The following is an 18,353-nucleotide window of genomic DNA, read 5'->3' as shown; positions in this document are numbered from 1 at the left end:
ATGCTGGAAAATTAGGCTTTTTGCTCATATCTCCTTAGAGGTTGAAGATTTCTCGTGCAACCTCATTGCGGAAAGATTGGTGTTGAAATGGGCTCTCGAAAAGGTTCGGGTGATTGACGTGATTATTTTAACCATTTCGGAGTTATGGGCTGTTTTGACTTCGAAGACTCTGGAAAGTTGGACATTTTTGCTCATATCTCCTTAGAGGTTGTAAATTTCTTTTGCAATCTCAGCGCGGGAAGATTGGTGTTAAAATGGGCTTTCGAGAAGGTATTGGTGAATGACGCGATTTTTTGAACCATTTCGGAGTTATGGGCTGTTTTGACTTCGAAGACTCTGGAAAATTGGACATTTTTGCTCATACCTCCTTAGAGGTTGGAAATTTCTCGTGCAACCTCATTGCGGAAAGATTGGTGTTGGAGTGGGCTCTCGGAAAGGGTCTGGTGGATGACACGATTTTTTGAACCGTTCGGGAGTTATGGACTGTTTTGACTTCGAAGAGTCCGGAAAATTGGCCATTTTTGCTCTACGTCTTTAGAGGCACGGAATTTCGCTTGCAAAATATAGATCTTGAGGAGGGCTAAAAAAAGTTCATTACAACAGATCTTCCAAAAATCTTCCAATTTCTTCACCTGCCTAATAAAAATGTTGTTTCCATCTATCTACTGAGTGTTTTATTAGTGAAAGTTGTAAACTCGCGATCGGTTTGAAGGCGTTTTCACATGGAAATTGTCGCTCTGGCACCCTTTTGCCGGAAAGTATTACGCGCTCCCCTGCTCAAGTTCGATTTAACGAGCTTATCGCGCCCTTTCACAATAGACGTTTTTGATCCAGATAAGAGATTAAATCGGAACAAGAGTACACGAATGTCAAAATCCGACACGACTGAAATTGATTGCGCCAAGTGGCCGCTAGTCCTGCTTGTTGTATATAAACGACAGTTTAATTCGGTTTTTCCGCCCGTGCCATATTTCACGGCTCTTGCCAGACTTTTCATATCCTCGATTCGATTGGGGAATTGTTTAAGATTGTCCAGATAGGCAAAGTTAAAAACGCGCCCTCCGCGACCGGCGGGAGTCCGGTCACGATTTCGAGAAATGGTGGTTTTTTTCTGATTTTTCCATGGAAGAATTTAACACAGATTTTGTTGGTCTCTAGTTGTTTCAATGAGTCACCAGTCAGGAAAGTTTAGAGGTATTTACATTCCCCAACTGGAGGTGCGAAATTCGTTGGCAATTAGAGCGTCTGTGGATGGCCTGGAAATTGTAACAAAGGGCGAAATCAGTGGCATGGAGAGAAAGAACGGACCGGGCCAAGCACACATCAATCACATCAGTTGAGCGTGCTTTATCATTCCGGCATCGTTTTGAGCCCATTAATAATTTTTATCACGAACTGCGCTTTGCATGGCCGACTTTTTGCCCAGTTCGCTCTCGCTCTCCCGATACTGATTGACTTGTGTTTCTGACACAATCGATAAAAAACTGTCCAAAACCATCAAACCGTTTTCAATAAATATCGCAGTTTAATTAAATTTCATTTTCGGCGAACATCCCGCACTGTATTTGATGATAAACGAGAGCTGATCGATATTGGCAAATAACGTTACTGTGCGGGTTTATAGTTTGGATACAACTAATTTCATTGTTTGCAGATCAATTAGCAAAGTTTCGGTCGCTGTATGAAATGTTTCAAACTGGCTTTAATTCGCTTTCGGTCCTCGGGTACCGACTTAAACGGGTCACTGGGCCGGTCGCGTCTTTTCGACCTTTTCGTTTCCAATCAACTTTTGCGAGGCATGATCTTGAGTTTCGTTGTTGTTTAGGGCCAAAGATGATGAACTTGTTCTGCCTATATTTCTGTTGAAGTTGGGAATTTCTGATTAAAGCTTATTAGGTGAGTACCAGAAAAGGGCTTTTGAAAATGTTCTGACGAGTAATGAGATATTCACCATTTACGATCGAGGACTCCTGAAAGTGACTCATTGTTGCTCATATTTCTTTCCCAGTTGGAAATTTCGAATTAAACCTAGTTGGTGTCAGATAGATCTGGAGACAAGCTACCAAAAAGGATATTGCGACTGATCAGAAATGTTGATCCATTTTGGGGAGTTGCGCTGTTAATGATCGAAGCCTTTTGAAAATACCACTTTTTTGCTCATATTTCTTTTCCAGTTGGAAAATTCGAATTAAACCTAGTTGGTCTCAGATAGAGCTGGAGACAAGCTATCCAAAACGCTCTTGGGGCTAGTCAGAAATGTTGATCCATTTTGGGGATTTGCGCTATTAAAGGTCGAGGACTCCTGAAAAAGCCCCATTTTTGCTCATATTTCTTTCCCAGTTGGGAATTTCAAATGAAACCTAGCTGGTGTCAGAGCTGGAGACACGCGATCAAAAAAGTTTTTGCGGCTGATCCGAAATGTTGATCCGTTTTGGAGATATCGACTGCTTCCTTTAAGAGCTCCAGGCTTTCAGCCAGCAAGACAAATTTCCCTTTTTTCAACAAATAGTCAGACTGTGCAGTTGAAAGCCAGATTAATCTCTCGATTGGACGGAAAGCGAAACTTTCCAGTTTTAAACCCATACACGCGCGCTTCTGCAATGAAAAGTTTTCCGAAAAGAAAGACGTGACACAAAGATAAATAGCTAAATACAGACCAACTGTTGAAAAGGGTTTGCTGCTGAACTGAATGGGCCGGAATAATTCATAATTTACTTACGCTTACGCTTAACTTATATATGCTGGGCTGCGTTTGACATCCACACAATTCTTCTGGATGTGGATGTGGATCTGGATGCGATTAATGGATAACAACTGCCGCAATGTTCCCTTAAGGTAATTAGATCTAATGCTATCTGGAACGGGTCGATGCCCATTCGAGCGACCTTCCCGGTCCAGACAACAATCACTTATTACAGATAGCATTAATTGGAATCTGGAAACTATTATGCGGTAAATACCGGCGCTTCAGCATTGGCTGAGGAAGATTAACAACCTGTTCACCTCAGCCCACCTCGGGCCTCACAACTAACTCCATAATGTTGTGATTGTGTCAATATTAGCAACATCTGTTTTGCGTATTTAGCATTAATCTTCTACTGTTTCTCCAGCATAATCAGTTATTGACTGATGATTAATTTCAACCTGTCACTTGAGGCAATGATAACAATGGCCTGGAGGAATTGGCAAGTTTCCATTATTGTCCAAATTTCATGCAAGTGAAAGTCCAGATGAATGAGGTTTGGTGGTCGAGCAGGTCTTCACATGAAATCGCTTGCAAATTCGGTTGGTTTTCCAGTAATCAATTACGAACAAATTGCGTCGCCGCTTTTGTTAATGTAACATTGAACACGTGTAAACAGTGTTCCGTTCTTGATAGATTGTGGCATGTTGTGGGCCATTCGTTATTCAGGGGGTGCAGGCACAGGAGCCCCTTTCGCCCTCAGGTGTAATTAGAATTATATCCAAAATGGCGGCCATTCATCACGCCCAGTTCGCTCTTGGCAATTACCGCTTTAAGTATTGGTAGTTTGTTATGGTGGGGCCATTAATGGCGTACCGATATTTCACTTGAATAAGTACCCCCGATTAAAGCTACACACGTTTTGGGGGGCAGGCAGATTTTCTCTGGAACACGGTTCTGATTTTTCGCATCCCAATATCCAATTAGCGCTCACGGAAATATTGCAACTAAATGAACTTCAATTAGTGCATGTTAATTAATCAACACATGAATACATAATTTAATTTGTATTTCCGGTAGTCTTATTAAAATATAATGCGGATCAACCGAATGATATGAACATGTTCCCATGAGGGGCACATTAATTAGTAAGTAGTAGCATCGAAAATAATGGCAAATGGGCTGAATTTCAATCAGCCTCCTCAACATCCAGATTGCTAAATGACAACAATCACTAGTCCTTTTGTGTGGCCCGCACAAAGCCCATCTGATTAAATTCAAAGAGCCGAAAATATGGCCCCGGAGGGCTTAACGATGACATTGTACGGTTAAAAGTACTTTTATTTAAAGCGTCGCGACGCGGACGCTACAGTAATTAACTAAAAATGTGGCCAGTCGCATTTGTCCTCATTTGAGCGACGTCAGGGCCGCGTTTCCAGTTGGTTAACTTGCATTAGGGACATTACGGGAATTTTAATAAACGTACAAACAACCGTATAAATCTTCGACTTTGCCCCAGCCAGCGAACGTAAAAGCATTTTTCGAAAATTATGCGAATAAACCAAACGCCAGGGTGCATCGTCGATCCTGCCGCTGGATTGCGCTTAAACAGACAAGTAGCATAATGAAAACTGCCAAAAAAACTGGAGATTTGTTGGAGAAGCGCCAACGATAAGATTGAGATGAAATGTCCTGACAAAGGGCCAGACTTGGAGCCTTCGGAGATGAGGATCCAATTTCCTGGGAAGTTGCAAAAACGTCTGCGATTGGAAGTTAAAACTTGAAATCCCGTTCAGAGCGCCAAGTCTGAATCTTCGGATAAACAGCGCGCGTTTAGAAAAAAAAATGATATCCGTATGGGCTTTCAGTTGTTGGCCCCATGGAGAATAGCTAGGAGATGAAGCATAATGTTGCTGTTTCGCTTCCATCAGACGCTTGAACAGTTTGCATTCGAAGGCATAAGTAAATTACGAAATCTATATTTGCTACACAATCAAGAGATCATCAGGAAATCAAAATTTCGTTTCATCGCCAATCACCACAACATTCAACCCAACTTTTCATAGGCATACCTCCTAACCGTCGTCATCCTAACCTATTTTATTGTCACTTTCTGTTCTTATATATGGCTACTTTAGCTTTTGATATTTAAGAACCCACAGGCTTTTACGTGATGTTAATGAGGCGGATTCCCTTGAAAAACATTGTTGCCGACCTTCTGATCTAGTTTTTTGCAAATATCTCAGTTCCTCATTACACTAGACCTAGGGTAACTCAAAATTTGATGACTTTTTTTAGATTTACTTTAAAGGCCTTTTATTAATAATATTTTTAAAATGTCTTCAAATTTCAGAATTTTCCAGTTTTAGCTGAGTTACTCTTTCTTCTAAATGCTCAATCTTCACAATAACGGTATTTTCCGCGAAAAATTACGAAATAAATTTCGAATCCTTCGTGGCTTTGTAAAAAGTTGTGAAATCCGTTCCCAGCTTCGAATTTGAGACACAAATCAAATAATTTTCTATCAAAAACCGAACAGAATATCTGAAAGTTTATAAAATAATATTTGGAAATCTCGTCACCTCCATTCCTCTGAAGACTGTAGAATTTGTTAAAAATGTGGTTTTTTAGCATTGACCGATTTTTTTGCTTTACTTTCTACTCAAAACCGCTCTATTTTGTAGAGTTGTACTTAAAAATACTACAAAGACAATTATAATAAGAGAAGAATCCATGAACTGATACAAATTAAAAAACATCAGAATGCAATGAATTTTAGATCAGACACAGACAATCTTAGCTCTGTATATCATACACCAATTAAACGAACACCTACATACACTAATTAGATCCTCAGATTGCAAAGAAAAATGCCAAATATTATGAACAGTTTTTTTATTCTTTCGCTCGGTATTGAACGAAGTAAAGATTTTTCAATGGCTTGCCAAATGTGAAGGTAGAAACATACATGTAAATAAAATTTAAATATCTAAGCAATAAATTTTAATCTTTTCCCGAACATGATTGTCCTGACTCATCACCTGTAATCCCAAAAAATTCAAACGATTTTAATATACTTTTTAATATGTTTGTAATTTGTATTTTAGTATGTATATTTAACAGAGCTCTTCTTTTAAACTAATAACGACTGTGAATGTATATTTTAGACAAACTGATGATGGTGGAGAAAAACACCGAAACGTTTTTGTAACATTTTAAATGGTAAACAGTGAAATTGACTGGAACCCAAGAATTTCTTTTGAATTAAACTTAAAAATACTGACAATATCAAGGTCTTTTGCGCGAAAAATTGCAAGGTAAATTTAAGTAAATTTAGTAAATTTTATAGCTTTGTAGGAATTTTAACTTTTTTCAGCATCAAATTCGGGACAAAAACGAAAACAAATTCCTCTCGTTTTTTCCCGAAAACCGTTAACGTTTTCTCTAACACCGATAACAAAACTAAAATTTTTTAATCGAAAACGAAAAAAAGCATTATTTTCTGATGATTTTCTTCTTTATTGACGATAATGGGATGTTTTCAGCCAGAAATTATAAAATTAATTTTGCTAGAAAGTTCGCGTTCGAATTTGGTACAAAAACCAAATAATTGTATTCAGTTTTTCACCGAAAGTAATTACGATCATCTTGAAAAAAAAACGACCAGAGCGCAAAAGTTGATAAACAATTATTGGAAAAATTCGCCCCCCTCACCGCTCTAAATATTTCTAAACTTCGTTTACATTTTCAGGTCATTCCAGTTTTAACAAAGTTTTAAGATAAATTTTACTGGAAAGCTCCTGAACAGCTTTGTAATTTTTTTTCTAAAACCTTTTGCAGCTTCAAATTGTGGACAAAACCGTCATAATTATTTCTGGATGTTTTTCCAAAAATATTTCCCCGAACTGAATTGCAAAAGTTTTCATTTATGTGTAAAACTTTTAGGACTCTTAGGACTCTTAAAACTCTTGGAGACTGGTTTTAGACTCTTCACTTTTAGGTCAATATTTTATTGTTTTTTTTTACTGTAAAATACTGGCAAACTGAATCTCTTATGCAAAAAAATGAAGAGATCGATTTTACAAGAAAATTTGTCCACTTTCTTTGAACTCAGTCCTGCTGCAGGGAAAATCTAGATGACTTTTTTAGTTGTTTGAACAAAGTATCAAAACGTTACTCAGAAAAAATGTCTTGTAAAGCTTGAACAAATGAATTATAACTTATTAACCGATGAGTTATAACTCGTTAGCTCAGAGATGGGCGGCATCAACTCAACACAGTGTGACCCAGAAAATGTGGATGAGGTTCCAACTTTAAAAAACAATAAAATTTAAACATGAAAACATTGGATATGGTGAGAAACGGGGATGCAGTTTAGGGGTTGAAAACAACAACAATAATGTCCGATGTTGTGAAAATGTGTTAGAGACAATCTACACGATTTTAAGACATCTGGGACTCACATTCTGCAATTTAGCTAATTGGCTTCTACTGTCTCAAACTCACAAATAGTTTGCAGGGGGGGTTTTGTGCAAATTTTCAAACACTGTCCCTTCTTGATCACTTTGGTTTCGAACCCTCAGTTCACTCTAAATTTGCTGAAGAAAAGACGAAAAACCATTCGGCACCAGCAACAACTTGATGTTGAATCGAACAATGAGCACCAATTGTTTTCTAGAATTAGCGCCATATCGTAGAGTGATAAATCCTGCAGAATGCAGCCAAAATTCCCGAGTAGCCCTATAGTGTTCTGGTTCAATTCCCAATTGTTTAAGCACAGTGCGGTTGCCGAAACTCTCATGCAATAATCTTAAAGTTTCAGTTAGAGGGACCCAGATCGTCCGAGGAGCCATTACTCTTATGGTTCGGTCACAATTAATTTGGAAACGGAATTTTCGGCGAAGGGTTTCTTGATATATGACGCAACCCTTTAAAGAGACACGCCAAATATTTGCTCTGGAACCGATAAATTCGAGCTAGTGCGGCCAGGATGGTCCCCGATAAGCCTGGGTAACACTGTGTTAAGTTGCGCTTATGAGTTGTTCCCGCTCTCTGAGTTAACGAGTATAACTCATGGGTAAATGAGTTATAAATCATTTTTTAACGCGGATTAAAGCTTTACGAAACCCGCGACAGGAATTTTAACCTCTAAAAAAAGTCATCGACATTTTTGCATAAAAGTCAACTTGCAGCTATTTTATTTACAGTAAAACGCGGTTTTTCTGTTTCGAGACAGTGCTGTTTAGAAAAAAGAAGAAACCCCAGTTTCCAAGAGTTTTGCAATAAATGATTATGAACTTCCGCTTTTTCAGTTCGTGGAAATGTTTTTGGAAGAAAACCGCGAAAAAATTATTACTGTTTTGTTGAAAATTCGCTGCGAAAAGCTGCAAAAAGGTTTCCAAAAATGTTTGCAAAGCGGTTAAGAAGGTGAGTGTATTGCGTACAAAGAATTGCTTAATAAAAACTTTGGTAAAACCGGAAACACCCGAAATTTTAAAGAAACTTGAAATACCTTCAGAGCGTTGAGGGTTGAGAATTTTCCTGTAAACTTTTGCTCGTCGGATCGTAATCCGAATCCGATCGGAATCGTCGGAAAATAATGGTTTTCTTGCGTGTGTTTTAACTCTTAGTTTTGTGATCGGTTTTTGAGAAAACGTTAATGATTTTCGAGGAAAAGAAGAGAAATTTATTCTCGTTTTTGTCCCGAATTCGATGCTGAAGAAAGTTAAAAATCCTACAAAACTATAAATTTATCTTGCAAAAGATCGTCAGTATTTTTAAGTGGAACTACAAAATAGAGCGTTTTTAAGTTGAAAGTAAAGCAAAAAAAATCAGTCAAAACTAAAAAAACACATTTTTTTAGCAAACTCTACATCCTTCAGAGGAATGGAAGAATGAGTAACTTTTCTAAAATTAGAAAATTCTGAAATTTTGAAGAAACTTTAAAAATATCATTAATAAATTGCCCTTAAAATAAATCTAAAAACAACTAAAAAAATAATCGTCAACGTTTTCCCAGCAACGAAACTGAGTTACTGCGCCGGTTGTTGACTGCATGAAACACAGTGGCGACAATAGGACCAAAGCTCCTCCGACTCGCCATTATGCGGCGAAACTATTTGGCGCCAACGGATCTTTGCTGTGATCTGTATGACTCAAGTCCAAGTTTTAATTTGAAATTATTGAATGATATAAAACATTTTGGGATTAAATTAGAAACCAGCTTTAAAAATGACTTTTTCCTTTATAAAATGCCTCTCGGTAAGAATTAAGACAGCGAAATCGAGATAAAATTCAGCACTTGATAAGAATTGTTCTGCGCAATGGGAGGTGGTGGAGAGGTGATGTCTGACTGTGTTTAAGTACAGAAAAATTAATTGTTTTTAAAAACCGACAAATTTGCAAAAAACTATATTAGAAAAACGGCAACAATGTTTTTTGTTTTTCAAGGTAATCTGCCTAATTAACATTACGTGAATACCTGTTGCTTCGTAATTATTGAAAACTCCGGTAACCATGTAATTATACAGAAAGTGACAACAAGATAGACAAGCATAAACGGTAAATTCAACAGGAATCGTTGAATGACGAAACCTGTTTCGAAACTCAGAACATCGACTTATTAATTTGTTTACAAATTACAAAAACATATATTTGAGTCGGTAACTCCAAGCAAGTGCTTGAGTAATCACCTTATTATGCACTCTTTTCGAGTAGCTTCTCGTATTCGGTTAATTAACTCTTGTTCAATTTGTACCGGTGTTCAGTAATCCATTGGTTTAACGTGTCCTTGTATTGTGTGTATCGTACAAACGTGGTAGGAATGTAGCCCTTCCTCGGTATTTATTTGGTGCCTGGGAAAGTGTCAGTTGTTGTGCAATGTTCTGTGTGCCCCCCGAAAGGCTCTTCTGCAATTATGTCCATTACTTGTTCCTCTGTGTCTGCAATTATGTCCAACCCGAACGTCTATTGTCATCCACTATCTTCCTGGAACCACTCTCCTCGCCCTTTGTTGCCGTGAGTTCTTTCAGCTTCTGCTATCGTACTGTAGCATTTCCCCTGAACTAATCGCATATCCGCAAATTCCTGAAATGAAAATTCAAAGTAAGTCACAGTTTGACAAATTATTGTTATTATTGACAAGGGCTATACACCTATAACTATCTGTTAATGACAAAAAACATCATTGCCGCTTAGACTTTTCATCAAAAAATTGTAGAAGAGAACTTGTTTAAGATCAAAAATTTTCGTAATTTGAAGCAAAGATGGTAATTTTTCTTTTTGAATGCTTAAGTATTCCAATATGCCAATTTCGAATCACCTTGTATAAGTAATTATTAATGTAATTGATAATTAATTGTGTATATTTTCCTTTCCTTTTGAATTAAATTAATAATTAATGCAATTAATAATTAGTTAGGTACTATAAATAAACTAAGTATTTAAGAAATGTTTTAACGCTTCATCTAGTGTGACATTTAAATGTAAATTTTCCAATAGAACATTAAACTACTACCTTAAAGACTTACTCTCATGTCTCTAGCTTAACTGGGCCCCTTTTTTACTCGAAATCTTTGCCTAAAAACTACCTACGTATCTGCTTATAATTTTATCTTTGATTCTATGGCATGTAGGCACTTCTAGTTCGATTTGAGTAATTTCCGTAACGAAAAACAACTTTAAATCTACATTTTGAATACATACAATTTCATAAAACTTTCTAAAAATTCTTTCAATTTTAATGAAAAAATTTAATACATGCTAATGGCAAAAAAATTAAGTGCTATTTCTATAAAACTTAATTTGAGTAAACTTGCTGAAGTTTTTAATCAGGGTTTCTTTAGATCCTAATTCCGAAATAAATTTATTACACGTGTTTTATGGAGCAAATAAATAGCATAATGAATTGATCTCTCTAAAATTGAGATTAAAATCACGGGGAATATTTTCATGTATTATTACGGAATTGTAAAGAATTGTGTTGCTGGAGACAGTGCTTAAGAAATCTGAAAAATATTCTGTGTCATCTTCATCAGAGCTGGAACCTTTCGGCCACTTCAAATATTGTGAAACGCAAATGAGTTTTAAATTATTTTTAACCGAAGAGCATTAGGAATTACTTGCTGACTCCGTAGAACACTAAGAAGATTTTCCAAGACTTGTGAAAATCGCCCAGTCTAAACAAATCTATAGCCATTTTCGTCAACAAAAGTTTTTGTATGTCTAAAATCGATTAAAATTCCAGTTTAACAAGGCTTCCATAATTTAATAGCTTTTAAAGATTTTTCATTGTTTAGTTTGCTTAACGCATTGATAGTGGATCTTGAAGTCATTAAATAAAACCACTCCTCACAGGCTTCAATAAACCAAGCTGTTGTTAAATTCTCTGGTTTAATCTGTTCAGATATTCTGTTTGATATTGTCTAAGGGTCAGCCCTTAACAGTAACAAAATTCAGACTTAATTAACTGAAAAATACACCATCTTACAGACCAATAATATTTTATTGCTCGCACACTAGACCAACTGTTCAGTGTGATATAATATTGTCCAAAGGTCGGCACTTAATGGCAAGATTATCATAACTCATTTAGTCTACTCACAAATATGATGACCCTATAAAAGTCAGCCAGGGTCAGTAAGGGCGACATAATTCAAGTTAAACGTGCATAACTGTTGGTAAATAACTTTCGCCTCAAAATGGCGATTCTAGTCACGAGGAGTCTTAACCAATGGAAAAGTGGCCTAACCATTGCCACTGTGATGTATACAGTCACTGTACCCAGGCCTAGTCCCCGTTCCTCCGCCACCGGTGGTTCCATCAGTCGGATTTGTTATGCGTTAATTCGCATTCATTCGTCGAGTCAATGAATTTCAAACAAATGCATTCGGTTTTGGTTACGGATTATCTGCATGGAAAAACAATGCAATGTTAATTGAAACTTCAAATATGTGGCATTTTGCCTCCACATTTCCATATGCATAAAGCGAGCTCTATTTATTTTGTTTGCCAATTCGGATATTTTCGTTATTTTAAAAATAAATTCTGATTTTACTAATGCAATCCGGATAGAGCTCCGGGGCGCCCATCACCCATCGAGACAGCAGTCTGCCTTGTGACACGATGTTATCAATTATTTAATACCGCTCAGAAAGCCTGACAAGGTCTGGAACTAGTTACATTTCTGACGTTTTGATTGGCGTCGGCATTCCATAATCAGTTTCTTCTTCCGGCCTGGATACACACCATAAATGCCAACCAGCTGGATGACTATTATTCCCACATCACGCGAAGAAACGAATTTATTTCTGGTGGGAGTTGGAACCAAAAAAAAAGGGGTTTTCATTTGGATGAAGCACGTGCAACAGCCCTCAGAGCGTTCGCATTGTGATTTAGACATATCGTGGCATTTATCCACTACAACCCTCGTTGTGTATGTCGAGGGTTTATCCAGACATGAGCCCGAGTGGAAATCAAAACAGCTGACAATCCAGATTGTGCCGGCACGTCAGCACACCCCATCGAGTTGAGATATTCTCATTGCTGTATTGATTTATCCAGACGCCGGTAATTCATTGCCCATTGTTCCAGCACGATAATCCTTGAGGATGATCGGGAATAAAATGACTATCTTTTTAAGTTTGGGTAGTACAGCGCAAACATGTCCCCGGGGAAGACGCCAAAGAATTTATCGTCCGGACAAGGTATTGCCACAGAACGTGGCGTGGGATTAATCAGATAAATCAGCCATCGGGCCAAGTATGGCAGGATTGGGCAAAACAAGGAAATAAAATCGACCGTATAACGGACGTTTTCCGATTGAGCAGCGACATATTTACTTTTATATATACATGGGGTTGTAAACGTACGGAAACAGACGGACTGGCATATAAAAGTCTAATACCATTAGCTCTGGAAGCAGGAAAGTTCGAAGGCGCCATCGGAAACTTTGTCATATGCGAATAAAATCGCCTTTGTTTTGTTCTGGTTTGTTTTATCTTTTCGATTCTTAACTGTTTGTTTGGTTAAAAGTAGCAAACCGGTGGATTATTTAACTAAACAGTGTTTAGCCTGGAATGGCAAAAGAGAAATGCCGCCGACAACAAAGAAGAAAATAATCGAAATTCCTGTCTGGATAAATAGACACAAATTCCGCGCTGCACAAAGCTGCACTGGACAACATTTTTAATTTGTCGGACTTAATTTAATAGCAGCCAAACAAACAAAATTACCTGCAAAATCTTTATTTTCCCCTGGAAACATTGCAATTTGCACAATCCTGTTAACTAGAAATGGTGATTCTTGAAATTGAGTTGCAACACGTGCAATCGCACAGGCACAGAATAGATAAAGCACACTCACATTCAAATAAAAGCTATTTAATTAAACGAAAAAAGTGAGAGTTTTACAACGGATTTAAGTTAAATTTAGTTGGATGGATGGGTATTTAGTGAAGGAGCGACTGTTTCAGCAGCAAGACTAAAACATTTCTTGGGCTGCCTGGAACCATGATGGACTGGATCTTGCTGTTCCTCCCAAAGTCCTATCGGCTTACCTCGTGGTCCCACATTTTCCGTCCGCCCTCCAACAAATCCCCAAATTTCTCGAGTTCTCTTGGTCATCCACTCACACCATCCGGAACTACCCATTGAAAACTTCGTTTTAGTCACTTGAGAAGCCCTGAATTTTAAGTAAAATATGAAATTAACTGACATTAATTCCATATTCTCAAGTTTTCTGATCGCTAAATCTAGTGCCCTCTAATGAATTTATTTATGCAAAAGGCCAGTGATGAAAAAATGTGAATACATTTTAACCATTTTAAATAGAGTTTTGTTGGTACTTTTATGACGTTTGTGTGGTTTTTCTCAAGCTACCCCATTTTCCCTGCCGAAAAGGCGCTTCGATAAAAATACGAAATAATTTCCATATTTTTCCGCAAACAAAATGTACATACACTCAAGAGCTTTTCTCGATTCCCGTTTTCCCCCCGACCTGCCAAATATTCGCTTTTTAACACATTTTTCCGATACACGGCCGGGATGGAACAATATCAATATCGCGTTACGCTGTTTGTTTACAATATGCCGCCATCGAGGGTGTAAAATTGCCAAAGTTACACTTCTTTGACGGTTTTATGCTTTTGGTGGTGCATACTTGAATACGCTTTGTATTCGGGTGTGGAAAAACTTTGGCTTCCAGCGGTGTAATTTGCCGGTTTTGAAGATAGCTGATTTAACACCTATAGTCAAACCGAAGCCATCGGCCCCCAAAAGGGCTGTCGCGAAAAATATCGGCCACTTTTATCATCCTTAAATACTGCTTTGGTGCCGACTTGCACTAAATAAAAACGTATTATGTTCGCCGGCAACTTCGGATATGAATTTAATAAAAGAATATGCCCGATTTATAACTGGATGGAACGGCCCCGGATGCGTCCTTTATTTTACGGTATTCTTGCACCCCGGTTATGACGCTTTACATTTTCACGGCGCGCTCTATCCGCTATTTGCTTTATTTGCACCGTTTATTAAATCTTCGATTTTCCACCGAGTTCCCCGGGCATTTTCTCCAAGGTTCCAAGGCGAACGCTTCGGACTTTTCAGCTCTTCAATTTACCCATTAGGAATTTGGATAGAACGCATTTGGTAAACGGCCAAAGCAAACCCTTGCACGCTCTGATTATAAGACTTCGAAAAAAATCAGAACTCGACTGAAAGGTTTTAGCTGTTGTCTTAGTTCGTTTAAAGAAAATCCACTATTAAGCTGTTACACAGAAAATACACTTATTGGGTCCAAGATGTGGAAAAATACTGGCCAGATTTCAAATGGGAAAGACACACTCGAAAGATACTTTAGTTGGATCTAAATGAGCTTCATATGGTTACCGAACTAAACTAGCAAGAATTGTGGTAGAAGCCAATAGATCTTCTGCATTTATTGAGTTCAAACTCTTTTCGACCCACCACTCGCTATTGAAAGGCAACAGAGACTCAAGACTTTTAAAGTTCTCAAAATGCTCCAAGGGTGAATCTCGAAACCTTAATTTCCTTAAATCCGCTCAAAGTTTACAGAATGTTTAAATTCGAAAAAAGTGGAAGAAAAGGAATTTATTGATCTTTCAGAAACACTGCTAATATGTCGAGAATTCGTAAACAGAGAAGATTCATCTTGAAACTTTCCTAATGCCAGTTTGTAAAGTCTATTAATCTCAAAACGACCAAAATTTCTCCCATTTTTTCAAGTTTCAGATACATAGTGTTCGTCGTTGACATCTACTGTGAGTTTTTTTGAAAAATCGTCAAGGGAAAGAAGCTGAACATTTTTTTTTCTCGAAATGTTCCGAACGCAAATTTCTATACAACCTTCAGCTCAAAACAATCCAAATTTCAGAGGTTTTTCCAAATTTAAGAAACGGTGTTTTTGTCTCTCAAATGTACCTACTTTCAACTTTCTCAGAATTTGCCAGGGTAAATGAGCCTTGAAGAGTTTTTTTTTAAACACCCCAAACGCAAATCTCTGGATGGTAAATTTCTCAGGATTGAAAAATTCGCAAAAAAAACTAAAGGAAAAGATGCTTTTATCTTTCAAAAGCACTTTAAGCATCTTAAAACGTTCCAAATGCTAATTTGAGGAGACTGTTTCTCTCAAAACGACCCAAATTTAGAAATGCTACGGAGAAAAATAGTGTTTTTGTCGCTAAAATTAACTCTCATCGTTTGGAGAACTTGGCAATGTGAAGAAGCTACAAGAAGTTTTTTCTCAAATCGTTCCAAATGCAAATATCTAGACATTCTTCCGCTCTAAAGTGCCCAAATTTCTCGAGTCTTTCAAACGCTGAAACAACAGAACGAAACTAGCAGTTTGAAATTTCATAATTTCAGATTTTTTCTTTTCCTCATACAAAAAATTGAAGATTTAAAATATCAATATTTCCTAAGGAATAGAAGATATTTGAAATTTTTTGGTGTAAATTTGGAATAGAGCGCCTTGTCTCAAGGATATTTCGAAAGCTTTTAGGCACAATTTTACTCTTTCCATTGGAAACCGTCCCAACTCTTAAATTTAAGAAAATTTTCAATCAAATGTTGTTTGGAGAACTCCTCAATATGAAGAAGCTACAAGCAGTTTTTTCTCACATCGTTCCAAATGCAAACCTCTAGACACTCTCCTCATCAAAAATGGCCAAATTTCTCAGGTCTTTCAAAAACTGAAAAAACAGCCAGAAAATAGCCTTTGATCTTTCCAAGGCAGTTTCAGAATCCCGAGAATTCGGTGAGAGAAACTAGCAACCAGGAGATTCATGGTAAAGATGTGAAGCTCAAAACGACTCAAATTTCTTAGGTTTTTTAAAATTCGAGAAATTTGGGAACAAAAAATGTTTTCGTTTCCGAAATGCACTTTTAACTTTTCGATACTTTATCAAGAAAAAACGACTTCGACGAAAAGTTTTTGGTCAAAACGTTCCAAGCGCAAATCTCTAGACACTTTAGCTCAAATTGACCAGAGTTTCTTACATTTTTCAAATTCTGAAAGAAAATTTAAAGAAAATAAGCCTTTGACCTTTCAAAAGTGTCATTAAAATGTGGAGAATTTTGGGAGTTGAGTCAAACTGTTTTTGTTCCACCACTCCACAACGATTGGGCTGATTTTAAATTCGAAAATCGTATTCAAAAGCCACTTAAATTGGTGGGATTTTCAGTTTGGGTGAACTAAATCTGCCGGAATCGGATCATGCCGCGAATATATTTTCAGTACAGTTTTGCAGATGTGGCAACTCCTGTAGATTGTCACTTACCATGACTGTGTCATCCGCGTATCTCACTGCCGATATTTTGATTCAAAACACAGACTACTTCAGAATTCGAGGCAGTTTTCAGTCGTTTTTCGACATTGACCATGCGAGCTACTCTGGCTCCGCCCCATCAAGTGTCTGGCTCCATCCCCGAGCCCACTCAGAACGTGCAAGTTTCACTTCTGACATCAGCCACTTGATGTTCGGTCTGAAAATCGCGTTCGAGCCAAAGCGGGCACGTAATCCAAAGAAAAGCTGAGACGTTTTGAACAATAATTGTGTCTCGCGTTTCCCCACGGAATTTGCACCGCTTAAGTTTGCAACTAATTCTGACATTGTTCTGCGCCACCGACATTCGAATGCCATTGGGATTAGGGGATTCGTACGTGACACGTCACAAACGTACATTGATGGATGCATGCGGCTCGCATTGGAGAATTGGATAAAAGTGCATATTCCCGAGCACTTCTTGTCTTTACAGCCGGAGAGTTTTAGCTGGGTGGCGTTGCGTGCCCTTAAATGGCCCCCCTTGATTTCGGCGGCTCTGGATTGGAAGCGATCCGTGGTTTCCAGAGCTTTCCAGGGACCGGAACATGCCCGCACGAAGCCCAATGCAATTAGCCTTGTTGTCTTGCACCCATTGTTGGTTACGGGCACTGCTCGTGACCGGAATTTTCCCCACAAAACTGAAAGAGACACTGCCGCTGTTTTTCTACTATCATTATATTTAAATTTTAATTAAAACAACGGAAAAAGCGTCGTTCTCCACTGGCAATACCTGGGCACTTTATCGGGCAAATCCGCTGTGTTAATTTGACATAATTCGCAAGATATCTGCAAAGGCGCCCAAAGTTACACGCGCCTGGAAAACGGGTTATTGTATTAAACGGTCCTAATTTATGCTTGGAGGCGGCAAGGCCGTCCCCCTTCCCAAAGTACCAAGGGCGGCTGGCTGTTTAGCTGAAAAGAGCTACACTTTCGGTTCGATATTAGAACGGTTAACTGTGTTAAATTAAGCGGACCGACTTCAAAGGTGTCGAACCCATAGGCGAACATGTCTTCGTCAAAGCGACCAAAGCTTTTGCGTAAAGCCCGCTTAATTGGGAGACATTTTTAATTAAGCGCGAAAGGAGCCGATTGATTATGGGGTTGGAGGTTTGGAAAATAATCTGCAAGTGAAGGCGGATAGTGCGGTGTCTTTGTGGGAGATTTTTCTTTGCTTCCGAAGGGAAACGGATACAAAAATATCAAAGGGGCAAAGTTGTGTTTTTACATATACAAAACTGAGGGTTTTTTCGATTTAAAATCGCCCTAACTTTGGAAAAAAAGTTGATATACCTAGTTGGTATCGCTGAGATCAACGAAAAACTGTCTATTTACATTTGGAATAGAACAAAATTCACACATTTAAGCACACGTTTGTTAAACGATCTTCCAATTTAATCAAAATAGATGTTTATGCCCAAATGTTTCGGAGTATTTGCAATGTTTATTAATAATTCGTCTCGGGTCTCTATCGTTTCTTCATACACTAAAGACTTCAGGTATTCCTATGCAGAAAATCTAGAGGATTCGAATCCGGACTTCGTGCAGACCATGGGAACTGACTTACCTGATCCTTAACAATTCGGAAAGTTTGTATTGAAAGTTGTGTTAAACCGTATTATTTTTACCACATAATTCAGCCATTGAAGTTTTTATCTTGTATCTAAACGATTCTTTAAAACATTTCAAGTTTCATTGTTTTATGGTCACCTTTTCTAGAAAAGGATCTTTTTACATGCTGGGAATACAGGGTGTCCCATAAGCATATAATCAAACGGATACTGCTTTGGGTCAAAAGATGACGATCTGACCTAACTTTTATTCAGGCAA

The 18,353-nt window shown here is 37.9% G+C and overlaps 1 protein-coding gene and 1 long non-coding RNA gene across 3 annotated transcripts in view; one reads left to right on the top strand and one right to left on the bottom strand.

The window, feature by feature from the left end:
• Positions 1-18,353, top strand: part of LOC109543404 (semaphorin-2A) — a 158,167-nt gene that overhangs the window by 98,297 nt on the left and 41,517 nt on the right. The gene's annotated exons all lie outside the window — the stretch shown is intronic.
• LOC125505805 overlaps positions 12,970-18,353 on the bottom strand; it is a 71,892-nt gene continuing 66,508 nt past the window's right edge. Inside the window, exon 3 of the long non-coding RNA XR_007282425.1 lies at positions 12,970-13,363. This is a non-coding gene — a long non-coding RNA (uncharacterized LOC125505805). The remainder of the gene's footprint in view (positions 13,364-18,353) is intronic.

The sequence above is a fragment of the Dendroctonus ponderosae genome, unplaced genomic scaffold (genome assembly GCF_020466585.1).
Source record: "Dendroctonus ponderosae isolate FM_Combo_2020 unplaced genomic scaffold, Dpon_F_20191213v2 Dpon_F_20191213_1, whole genome shotgun sequence".
In the NCBI taxonomy this organism is placed as follows: Eukaryota; Metazoa; Arthropoda; class Insecta; order Coleoptera; family Curculionidae; genus Dendroctonus; species Dendroctonus ponderosae.
Note: the sequence above shows the minus strand (reverse complement) of the source record. Positions and strands in the feature narration are given on the sequence as shown.